The 13,734-nt window shown below is 38.1% G+C and overlaps 1 protein-coding gene across 1 annotated transcript in view; it reads left to right on the forward strand.

Annotated features, from left to right (window-relative positions):
* The window catches only part of NFE2L3 (NFE2 like bZIP transcription factor 3), a 33,554-nt gene that overhangs the window by 879 nt on the left and 18,941 nt on the right, over positions 1–13,734 (forward strand). The window lies entirely within an intron of this gene.

The raw sequence follows: 13,734 nt of genomic DNA on the forward strand, positions 1-13,734 counted from the left end.
TTTCAAGCATTACTTATTTTACATCTTGGTCAATGACAAAACAGTGTGAGTAAAAAAAAAGCTACAACTTCTATTTGATACTGCAGTCTAGTGAAATCATTAATTTATCCACTGACTAATACTCTGAAAGGTGAAAGAAATAGCAGCAGCCCTGCAAATAATTTTTAAAAAAATGATACTTTTATAATACACTCTATAATAATATCACTCAATTTTGATGTATGATCCAAATAATTGTTAAACACATGTAAGTGTTTACATATGAAATTGTGCATCAGCTCACAGACCTATTTTACAGGAGGAAAGTCAGTATCTGTTTATTTTGCCACAAAGCAAATGTGGAGGCATAATATGTGTGTCTGTTGTACCGAGCACCACGCCCTGTCCATTTTACACTACTCTCCTTATTATAATATATGTAAGAAAAAGAAAACAACCACAACCCTACTGATCTAACTTGTCTCTTAAACATACTCAATATGAAAGTGTGTGACAGTTCATTAAAAATAAACAAACCATCTAAATATAATAACATGAGAATGTCTGCTTACATTATATTGTAGATTATTACATTGTGATATGAGGTGAGGGTTTGGGTTAGGCACATCTCCTCAGAGCACATGCTGTCAATTTACATATTTGGGTGTTGATCCTTTGTGAACTAGAAGGTTCAGTTTTCCAGGTGTTGCATCACTTGTGAAACTTTGTAATGACCTTATAAGATCTTTGGAACTGCAATTAAGCTGAGTGGAGAGATTTATGTTTTTGTATCCTTTCAAAACTTTATATTTGAGAGGGTTAAACAAGTAAGTCAATCAGTCAAAAATACTGGAGAGGAGCAGGTGTACTCAACATCTGTCTACTTCAATTATACCCCTTTGTAGCTTAGTGGTTAGCACTTCTGCCTTACACCACTGGGGTCATGAGTTCAATTCCCGACCATGGCCTTATCTGTGTGGAGTTTGTATGTTCTCCCCTGTTTGCGTGGGTTTCCTCCGGGTGCTCCTGTTTCCTCCCACACTCCAAAAACATACTGGTAGGTTAATTGGCTGCTAACAAATTTACCCTAGTGTGTGTGTGTGTTTAGACTGTAAGCCCCAATGGGGCAGGGACTGGTGTGAGTACAGCGCTGCGGAATTAGTGGCCCTATATAAATAAATGGTGAAGATGATTATACCCCTATCTCACTAAAATCTTGGGTAACACATGGGATAATGAATATGGTTTCAACCTGTGTTGCAACCCTTCACACCTCACTTTGTTCCCGGGTCACACCGGACCCGTGTCTGTCCTGCATTTTCAAGTTGAGCCCCTCCAATGAGCTGCTTTTAACTGAACCTGGGTCGAATAACTTTGGAACACCTTTCAGACCACAGTGTATCCGACTCCAACCTGGGAATATCTCTGGTCGAGACCAGGATTATGAACCTGGGTCACCCCATTCACACAGACACACGACTTGCATTCCGGCGTCAAAGGTACCTCATTATATGCAGGTCCTACACTGACCTATATGCTTTCAACACCATTATACCTGGGAGATGAGTGTATCTGATCTTAACTGCATTTTAATGGTGTTTAAAGCATATAGGTCAGTGAAGGTGCCCTTGACGCTGGGATGCAGGCTTAAATGCTTTGATCAAAATATGAACTAATACCTCATGTTTTCATTTTGCTAGAAACACACAGAGATGCAGTGTGAAGGATAAGCGCTGACAACTGTCTTTTTGTTTTGTATACCTATATGGGCATTTATATTGCCACGCAGCTGGTACTATATACAATATGGGATATACCGAGCACGGGCTAATTGCCAAGCAGTTGGTACCATATATATTCTGGGATATACCGAGCGCGGTCTTGTTTTTTCTCTGTTTTTTTTTTTCTCCAGACACATGACCTGGGTTATTCCCGGATCCAAGCCTCAGTGTGAAAGGGTTATAAGTAATATCGAAGGCAATGAATGCTTGAATTAAAGTGCTTTGTTTAGGATTTTTTACCTACTTGTGTGATTCCCTATTGTACGGTAGTAGTATTGAATTGTACTGTATAATATATAATATAATATATTATAACATTTATATAAATTAATGTTAAAGAAAAAGTTAATGTCGCTTACAGCAAGTAGTTAGATTCTTGAATTTTATATTGCAGTTTAGAAAATAAAGCCATACAAATGATTGGTTGTTTTTTTTTATTTGCTCCAGTTTTCATGATCAACTAGAGAATACTAGCCTTTATAGCTGTGCTTGTAAAGTAAGATTATTTTCCTTTACACAACAGGATTCTGGGATTTTAGTGTACTGAATGATACAGCAGGGGTGGTCTTTCAATCTGAACTGGCTGACATGCGATCGCCCCCCTCTGTATCCGCCACTGTGCGAGAGTAATAGCTCACACTCAGCTATCTACCAAATATTAATATAATTTGTAACACCTGAAATTTTTCACTGTGTGGGAACTTCACATATATAAAATTTCACTAAATTCTATTTCATTTTGAAGCAAATTCAGTTTAGATTTATTGGTCCTGTCTAATTGCAGTTCAGTGGTATTGGTAGTGTCCTTGGGGCCACAGGAGACTGGCAAGAGGTTATTCCTGTCAAAAAGGAAATGTCCACCTTGGGTAGCCAAAGAAGCATGATTTGATGAGTATCTCACCTAGTAACCTGCATCAATGCTAGGGAGTAACCAGTAACAATGCTAGGGTGTAGCTACAATGGTAACTTTGTAATTATTTGCCATATTTGTTTTTTGGGCCTTTTTGGAAACTATGGACCATAATTAAGGGCCCTGAAATACATCATGTTGCACACAATTCTCATTGCTGTTTGTGATGGGATATGTTTTATACATAGCTGTCACCTACACACAGTGGATCCAGCCATTGTTTCAGCTGAACCAGTTTTCAGCCTATCATTTCATTCGGAACTGCTGACATCACCAGCATGGATTTTATGAATGATAAACCTATTTGAGTAGGAGTTTGTCTGCCCTTTTGTTATTGGTCCATATTTGATTTCTCACGTAATCTATTGTAATTACTGCTCATCACTGTGAAATATGTCTGTGCTGTATAAATGATATTCATAAAGGTTTACTGATACTCTTTTATTCGATCAAAGTATTAGGTGGGATAGTTTTCCTATGCTTATCAAAGCCATTACTTTAGTAATTAGATCTACATTTTGTTTATTTTTCTAATCTGACCTTTGTAATCCCAGTCTTGATGCAATTGCATTAACTTTGCAAGTTAATATGTATTACTAAGAAGCAATGCTAATAAAAATGAAGAATGGTCTACGTTAGAAGTCACGTAGGGGTCACCAGGCAGGCGAATCGGTTTCAGTGATCAATTTGCTCCTTCTAGTTCTATGTCTTTCTTCCGGGTAAGTCCCTAGAAATTCATAACCTCCCTCTTCATATTCCAAGGCCTGAGATCTTGAAGGAAGTACTGGCAGCTGCTGTTTTGCTTAATTTGTTTATTATATGTGTTACTATACCTAAGGGGACTACCAAAGAATTATGCAGGTTTGCTTTCAGTTATAATTTATAAAGTGTGCAATAATGAAAGTAAGTTAGTCCACGTGCTGATGTATAAGATAAAAAAAGCTTAAAGAACCAGTGAAACCCCAAAACATTATCAGAATTAAACAATTTAGGTAAAATACATTTGTTCAGTGACCTGATATTCCACTGCGGTTCTGTAGTTAGAGTAACAGAAGATTATTACTTCCCTACTCAGACAAAATATCTTCCAAAATCTGTAGGGCTGCATCCTGGGGGGATATAGGTCAAAAAGCTGCGAAAACTGTTGTTTGGCTACTGTGACTTTACTGGCCCTGCCCCTGTGTGTGAATTTACCAATCCGCACAGTGTATTTCTACAGTGCAAACTTGCAAAGCTGTCAGTCAGACTATGACTGCTCTGTTAGAAAAATACCTTCCTCATAACATGGCAACCTGCTGCCAAGTGAAATAGGTCATAGTGGATATACTTAATCTAGTATAAACCATGCTTGGTCTACTCTACTACGCGAATCATGGTATTGCACAGCAAGCTGGTTGGTCACTGTGACATAATCACGTCACCATTACCCCTCCTGCACCTGGCACCTGACCTCTCCTCCAGGATCTCCCAGAGGGGAGAATATAAAAGTTGGCAAGTATTATATAACATAGCCATTGATGACCATAGATGTCAAATTGTGTCTTTACTTGCTCTTTAATTGTGATATGCTATCAACATATTCTTCAAACATTTAAAATTAAATATTTTAAATATTTATATTACAAACAGTTTCTTATATTTAAAATATCCTGTTTCAGTTTATTGTTATAAGTACATTCAATGAAACGTTGATTATTTGTGCTAAAGATCTAGATCATGAAACTGGATAACCAACAAGCACAGCTTTGGGGAGCAATTATATAAACACACACACACACACACACACACACACACACACACTCCACCCTTAAATTGCACAACAGTATGTGTCCCACAGATTTCGAGATAAAAACTGATGCATTTTGAATTTTCTGCTGCCTGGAGTTATTCCTTTAATTTAGTGTTTTATAGCTTCCCTTTCTATTAAGTTATATATTCAATATAGAAGATAATACAGTTCATAAAGTATAGAAACGTGCTCTTTGTTTCACAATATAAAGGAAAAAATGTTAACTTTAAAAAAAACTGCTGCACTATTAAAGGTGTCCTTCAGATGACCTTCATATATTTGATTTGCACATGCCTTAATACAACTTTTGCTAGAGACATTGTTTTACCTTACTGGATTTATGCAGGATTTTTCAGCCATGTCTTTATATAAACAGACAAACTGCCCCTGGATACGGCATATAATTGCTGCTATCGTGATACAACAATATCCAGTGCCAAGTGCACAGCAGAATTGTCTCATATTCAGGAGCAGAACAAAATAAATGTCTCTAGATTATTTAAAATCTACAGGTGGGTACATACAAGCCAATAAATCGGAAGGTAGACAACCCCTTCAGGAGACTTCATGGTTGATCACAGCACAGATAATTAAGGTTCCTTTGGAAATACATATTTTTGGGGAGCAAATAAATGTACACACATCTACTTTCTTGCTGCAAAAGTTAAAATTGTTACATCAGTATTTTATATCGCTAGTAACAAACCTGGAATATAGAATGACAATGATTATTTACAGGTGCTTTGACTTTTTGATAGTACATTTTTTGTGGTAAAAGTAATTGTGGACTATGTTGTTGATACTGCACATATTACCTGTTTGGTTGTACAACCAAGTTGAATAAATTATCCACACAAGACCTTACAGTGGCTAAATAGATTGTCCGTGCAAATCTTCATATCATACACTTGCAGTTGCTGTAGGATTTTTCTAGCCCATGTATGACAATGGGGTCTATTTATAAACCCCCGAAGAGGTTTAAATTTGTTTGCTGCCTTTGCAAGTTTGGCGTTAGTATAACCTATGGGAGAGCACCGCAGGAGAGGGAACTTCTGATCTCTCCCCGGCAGGCTTTGTGCTCTCCACACATTCAGCCATGTCATTAAGAACCCGTTATTGTTGTCTCAGCTATCCCAGCTAATCGATTTTAATAAATTGGTACCTAATGAATTTCTTATCATTGTGATAAGAAATGAAAATTTATGAGAGCATTTTGCGGCTGTTCATATATAGTCCCCTATGCCTTCCCCTATAGTCCCCTATGCCTTTCCCTATAGTCCCCTATGCCTTCCCCTATACCTTCCCCTATAGTCCCCCATACCTTCCCCTATAGTCCCCTATACCTTCCCCTATAGTCCCCTATGCCTTCCCCTATAGTCCCCTATACCTTCCCCTATAGTCCCCTATGCTTTCCCCTATAGTCCCCTATGCCTTCCCCTATAGTCCCCTATACCTTCCCCTATAGTCCCCTATACCTTTCCCTATGGTCCCCTATACCTTCCCCTATAGTCCCCTATACCTTCCCCTATAGTCCCCTATACCTTCCTCTATAGTCCCCTATACCTTCCTCTATAGTCCCCTATACCTTCCCCTATAGTCCCCTATACCTTCTTAGGGTTCTCCAGTTTGAACTCATTGGGGGCTTAGTAGTGACTTTCACATTTCTACATTGCCCATGACAAACCCCAAAATTTAAATTTTTGTGTAGGTACATAAACAGCAAGAGTGCTAAATATAAAGATGATAAAATAAGAAAAGGTGTCGTTAATCATTCACATAATAAATGTAAATGTGCCCATAGTGAAAATATCTTAACTCCTGTCATACTATTTGTAACTTTGTTCTCTATACACATCATTCAATCCATGGTCCAATGACATGAGCCGTTTTAGGGGCAGCAAATGTCCCTGTGAAATAAAACTGGAGAATCTTTTGAAAAAGCTGTAAAAATAAAAAAAAAACTACAATACCTTGGTTGCATAAGTGTGCAGACCCCTAAACAAATACTTTGTGGGAGCACCTTTTGCTCTTATTATGGCATTGAGTCTTTTTGAATAAGTCTCTATCAACTTCCTACACCTGGAGGTATATTTACTAAACTGCGGGTTTGAAAAAGTGGAGATGTTGCCTATAGCAACCAATCAGATTCCAGTTATTATTTATTTAGTACATTCTACAAAATGACAGCTAGAATCTGAGGGGTTGCTATAGATTTTCAATGGGATTTAGGTCTGGGCTCTCATTGATAAATTCCAAGACTTAAATCTTCCTTTTCTAAAGCCATTTCTTGGATGTGCTTTGGATCAGCTGAAGAGAATCAAGCCCAGAGCATGATGCCACCTCCATTCTTCACAGTAGGTGGTGCTCTTTGGGTAATGAGCTGTGTTGTCTCTGCTCCAAACATATCTTTTAGAATTAAGGCCAAAAAGTTATCATTTCACCATAAGGCATTTTCCACTTGGTTTGGGGTGATGAATTTTTTTTGTTTTGTTTTGTTTGGTTTTTTTTTTGCAAAATTTAGATGAATTTGAATTTTCTTTTTTTGTGAGAACTGACTTCCATCTTGCCTACTCCACAGACCAGACATGTATAGAATATGGGAGATTTTTGTCACATGCAGGTAGTGACCAGTTCCTGCAAGAAATTCCTACAGCTCCTTTAATGTTGCCGCAGGCCTCTTGGTAGCCTCCCATATTATTATCTCAGTGTCCTGTCAACTCTGGAGTGATGTCCTGATCTTGACAATGTCCATCTTATGCCACATTTTCTCCACTTATTGATGATAGTCTAAACAATGTCCCATGCCTTTGAAATTATGTTATACCCCCTCCTGATTGGAACCTTTAAACAATGAGATGCCATAGATGGGGTACATTTTTCGAGCTGCAAGTTTGAAAAAGTGGAGATGTTGCCTATAGGAACCAATCAGATTCTAGCTGTCATTTTGTTGAATGTACTAAATAAATGATAACTAGAATCTGATTGGTTGCTATAGGCAAAATGTCCACTTTTTCAAACCTACAGCTTGATAAATTTACCCCCATGGCTTTCCCAGTAGTATGCAACCAAATAAACTGCAAGGAAGTCCTCCAGAAATAGCTGGTCTCTATATTGGGTTAATTACAACCACTTTCATTGTTGGCAGGTGTATGCTAACTGCATTACATTAATACACTGGCTCCACACACAAATGGTCTCCTTAAAACCTGTCCTCAGCTCGCTTCTTTGTACAATCTGGAATTACTATCAGCATTTTTAAGATCCATACTTTCCACTTTTTATCAATTTCATTCTGGTGTAATTACCTATTGATAGTACATTAAAAAAGAATCTACCCCGAAGCAACAGATATATAACGAGTTATGTTCATATTATTTTATTTTATTATGTTAAAATAGTTCATGCGTAATGTTCTATTTACAAAAAAGGAAAAGATATGTATTGTACAATTTGTTACATCTGACATACCAATATGATTGTACCAATTTTATTTCAATAATTGATTTCTGCACAATTTCCATTAAAAAGAATTTACAAAAAACAAAGTGGAAAACACAGACATCACTGGCCAGAGAACTAATAAGGTAGAGCTGAGATACTAATGTAACATGAAAATCCTTATCTCATACATCAAGTTATTGTAATCTCCACAATCTACATTATATATAGATATAATGTTAGGGATAGTTATTTTCCTTTAATACATCTGCATTTTACAGTAGGTTTTATTGGTCGTTTGAAACCTGGAGACTTCGAAAATACCATGACCTGTCTAACTCATTAAAGTAGAGGTCAGTGTTTGGAGTTTATTGCTCTTTGTTAGGGCTGCTCATGACCTCACAATAAAAGTGTGGCAATAACAAAATCACATGCAACTTGATTTTTCACATTTCAAATTTCTTAGTCCGTTAATTATGTTTCTGATGTATAACATCACACACATGCAACACAATTTGATCCCATTCATGTGAATATGCATATTATATACTAAACTAGCTAAAATTGTCTGTCAGATAGATTTGTAAGCTATTAAGTCATATATGTTAGTGATATATTAGTGGCCGAATTGCCTTGATCCAATCACTATATTTCACTGTTCTCCCTAAACATTCAGATCAGGGGATGACCTCACATACATCCTCTCTAGGTCATTACACAATGCAATATTTCTGCCCAAACAGACTTTATTACACTCTGACTGGATGAGATTTTGTTCTGTCACAGCAATGGTCAGTTTGATCAGAAATGTATACATTGACCAATCAGATCTGCATGTGTTTGGTCAGTTTTACCTCTGCACAAATATCACTCTATAAGTAAAGTTACATTCACTTGCCCGGCAAGTCTTATCAGCTATCTGTATAACATCATCTATGTCAGAGAAATGAAGTAGAAAATAAATAGTTGGGTATTTACAGGAACAGCAATTGAGCCAACATCCTGGATTACATTTGTGACTGTTTCTTCTTAAAACATACAGACATATTTTATTCTGCTTTGCATATCCACCTATTTGCAGAGTTGCTTCTTTCCAAATATTTGCATTGTGAAAAATTTGTCAAATAGAAAAAAACAAAGCTTAGGTTAAGGTGAGAGTTCTTATTTTTTTACAAATGTTCTTACTATGTAGATGTGCAAACTTTTACAGATTAATTGTTCCATGTATCATTCAGCTCCAGTTGTGTGAAGACATTCACTTCATCCTCATAGTAGAATTTCATCTACCCTCTTACATGGGAGGTAGAGAAGTGAATGTCTACATTACTTCAAAGGCAGTTGTATAGTTGTAAACCTCACACCCACCCCCATTAGACTGTACATCAGATTCATCATCAGCTATTTATATAGCTCCACTAATTCCGCAGCACTGTACAGAGAACTCACTCGCATCAGTCCCTGCCTCAATGGATCTTATAGTCTAAACTCCCTAACATACACAGACCAAGAGAGTCTAAGGTCTATGTTAATAGTAGCCAAATGACCTACTAGGATGTTTTTGGAGTCTGGAAGCAAGCCCACACAAGCTCTACACAGATAAAGCCATGTTTGGGAATTGAACTCACGACCTTAGTGCTGTTAAGCAGAAGTGCTAACCACTAGCCACTGTGCTGCCCACAGATTGGCAATGTGTCATGTGACTGGTACATGGAGCTTCTCTAGGATGCAGCAGATGTACAGCAGATCAAGCTTTAGAAATATGTGTGGTAGCAGTGATAACTGTAGACCCCTGGCTCAGTTACATTGTGAATTCTTCATTGTTGTGTTAGAAATTTTAACAGCTTGCTGGCAGGAAATACTATATATTGTATAAAGATAATTAGCTTTTTATCATGGGTGTAGTTCTCCCAGCTACCACTGATCCTTAATTCATAATACAGTACACTGTACTGCATGAATCATTCTTGTTTCTTGGGCACTCTCACAAATATTTTACATTTTTGGACTCATTTCTGTGCCAGTAATGGAGACGTTGGGTCACAGAGGCTGATTTCCTGGAAGGAAGTGAACAGTCATGTTTTGCCTTTTCATAGAGGAAAAAACAGATAATAACACAGAATATTCAAAGTTAGTGATAATTATTATCTAATTTTGAAGAAAAATACCTATTTTAATTCCTCTGTGTATAATGTTACAAACAACCTTTTTGTCTAGTTATAATTTAGCAAGAACTCATTAAAGTGCACCTCTCACCTACACACAAAGTGAAGGCAGCCACATTTGGACCGAACCAATATTCATTTGAATCCCGTTATTAGCTCACTAGGGACTACAGTCATAAGTAAGGAATGAGGCACTTTTGGACCTGATTCATGTTCGGATGCCCGTCCGTTGGCATAGTGTACCTTACTTGAGGTAGCTCTGCACATGCCCAGAAACTGACATTATGCCAATGAGCGCAGATACATGCAGTTCACGTCTGACACTTCTGACTCCCTATGTAAGAGGCGGATCTGGGGAGGGAAGAGGCGCACTGACGTAGGCCATGTACAATATACGGCCCATTCATATACTGTGCTTGTTGAATGTGCTTGATGTCAGTCGTATCACTTGTACCAGCTACAGGGCAGGTGTACATGCAGACAGATAGTGATGACTGATGCGGCATAGTCTTTTAATTAAAAAGTACACATATGCGTGCCAGTAGCTATCACAGAACAACTGTATGCAACTAAGAAATACTATAAAAACGTATTGTATGTACAATAGGCATTGAAATGATCTTTATGTAATATAAATATATATTTTATTGTTACATAAATATTAATATAAATTATTATACTGTTGACAGTTGTCTTCAATTTTAATAAAAGTTTCATGCATTCTTATGTGAACTAGTATTGTACCTACACATGTGCGTATACTGCAGTCTACTCTGTGTGTCTACGTACAATGAGTACTGTTAGGCAAAGCATACTTCCTCCCAGATTCAAATCGAAACGTGTGTTGGATATGCTTTGATTTGCATACGGCCAGAACTTATCCCAAGTTGCACACTCTCTTTTTAAGCATAACTTACTTGCAAGTTGTGTACGTACATGAATCGGGCCCTTTGTGTGGTTGCATGCTTTGCGCTTGTGATAAAAACACAAGTCAGGCGCTAAGTTATTAACGCCAGTTGGTAAGGGGCCTCAGTAACTGACTGTGCCTTTTAATGCAAAGATCGTCTCATAATATAAATATTCTGCTGTGATCATCTGATTTTAATAAATGTGGGTTGCAAAACAGTCTGCAGCATTTTTACTATCTGGGCAAGATTATTACTATCTCAAAAGAAAAAATTAAAAATAGCAACATATTCTGTGCTAAGAGCGAGAACTCGTTGCTCCTAGCAGAGAATATCTACTAATCTCTCGCATTGATTGTGTGTGTTGTAGTACTGCTTTATTGCCTACAGATGTCACTGTCACTTTTCAAAGTCAAACCCTCATTCCGAAAGAGTACATTTTACTTTTACTACATAAGTTCAGTAATATCGTGGGTGCTTATGTTACTGTTTGATTGTTATAAGCGATTCGGTTTGGTGTGTTGGTCTTTCTGTTTCATGTGAACGAGCCTAGAGTGGAATGTGTGCCCACTTGCATAGCATAATTTGTGTGTTTTCTTCATGTACCTAAGCCTATGCAGAATTTCATGAATCCGCATTTGCTGCTGCATGCGCTAAAGATAACTTGGAGGGAATGGACATCCTGACATAGGCTGAGTACAGTAAGGGCCTGTTCACGGAATAGAGAGCCGATGCAGACACAGGTACAGCTTTTGCAGCCATATCATTTGCACCATCGGGCTGGTTCAAATACAAGCTGCTGCTGATTACGATCTCCAGCACTAAGTAAAGGCTTCTGATTGACTGATTGTGGTTTCACCTCTGAAGCTGTTGGCTGCTTTCTTCATTGTTTGTGCAAAGAAAATGTTTTCTTGCTTTCATTTGTGTGCAGGAAGGAAGGGTATATCCACTGCATTATATGAAGCCTAATGGCAAATGCGTTTTCCCTATGAAAACTTGTTATTGCACTTCTGACCTGGTTCTGTGTATGTGGGTGTAAGTATGCTGCCGTAAACCTGGCGCATATACTATAGAGCTGGGCGTTTCTTTGGATACGTCTGACACTTGCGTTCATCTCCGCAGGCCCTAGCTGTGACTATTTACAAGGTGTGGTGATGTTAGATTTACATTTTTTACATACACAATGATTATGCATTATTTTCCTAACTGTTTACTCAGAACAGTCTGTTCAGGTGTGAATACAATTAAAATATGATGTCATGCCCTGTATGTTATGGAGGCTCCTAGTAGCGCCTAGGTCACAGAAAACCTTTCATTAGCTGGTTGGCAGTTAAATAGCCCTGCTGAAATCTGTTCAATCCAATGTTGTGTTTGTCATAATTCAATGACTTACTGGCATTCACACTATATGCTTGTGTGGAATAGTCCTTAATGTTTTGTTTTATCTAGGGCCCAGATTATGTCTGTAAACCTTCAGCTTTTAATTACCAATGTTTCCTTTTCTAATTACTTTACTGTTATGTCCAAAGAGTTGTCCACCTTTGGACATCTGCTTGCTAGGTGGTGGTCCTCCCCCTCCTGATACTTAGGTCAGAACCCTACATTTTTTCAAGTCTTCTGGCTGGAGAAACAAAATATGCAGACAAAGGTCATTGTATTTGCTGCTGGACATGCAGGCAAGCTTGCATCATTTCCCTGATGTCAACAAGCTCCTTGTGAGAAGAGTTTACCATGACTTTAGTGATGTCAGTGAAATTACGCATTGTCCAACGTGCTTAGTGGTTAGCACTTCTGTCTCACAGCACTGGGGTCATGAGTTTGATAACCAAACCATGGGTTTATCTGTGTGGAGTTTGTATGTACTCCCCCGTGTTTGTTTGGGTTTCCTCCAGGTGCTCCGGTTTCCTCTCACAATCCAAAAACTTACAAGTAGGTGAATTTGCTGCTAACAAATTGACCATAGTCTCTGTGTGTGTGTGTGTGTTAGGGAATTTAGACTGTAAGCTCCAATGGGGCAGGGACTGATGTGAGTGAGTTATCTGTACAGCGCTGCGGAATCAGTGGCGCTATATAAATAGATGATGATGATATCTGTTGCAGCGATGCATGCATTCAATAGGACTGATAACAAAACTTTGGGCACAAATCTAGTGGAGATCCCTTTCGGAAATTGATGTTCAATGGTGGACACTTCTTTTTAAGCCAATTATTTGTTTCATCACTGTCTTTATATAGTCTTTATATGTCTTTATATAGCGCCACCAATTCCACAGCGCTGTACAGAGAGGGTAGTTGTTATTCACATTCCCTGTCCCATTGGAGCTTACAGTCTAAATTCCCTAATATACACACACACATTAATGTTGTCAGCAGTCATTTAACCTATCAGTATGTTTTTGGAGTGTGGGAGGAAACTGGAACACCCAAAGGAAACCCACGCAACCACGGGGAGAACATACAAACTCCACACAGATAAGGCCATGGTCGGGAATCGAACTCATGACCCCAGTGCTGTGAGGCAGAAGTGCTAACCACTAAGCCACCGTGCTAGGATCCCCTGCTATATATATAGTTTCTATCGAATCGAAGCTGAGAAAATGCAAAGCTCTATATCTGTAGCACTGTACGCAGAATGGCATAATACAGAAACAGAAGTAACTAGTTTGACCAATGTTATTTTTCTTGTTCACAAAACTGACATTCGCTATCAAACTGGGGCAAGTACTTCCCTAATTAGAACCCATACTTATTTTCACTGCAGCTATATATC

Source organism: Mixophyes fleayi, chromosome 5 (genome assembly GCF_038048845.1).
Source record: "Mixophyes fleayi isolate aMixFle1 chromosome 5, aMixFle1.hap1, whole genome shotgun sequence".
Taxonomy (NCBI): Eukaryota; Metazoa; Chordata; class Amphibia; order Anura; family Limnodynastidae; genus Mixophyes; species Mixophyes fleayi.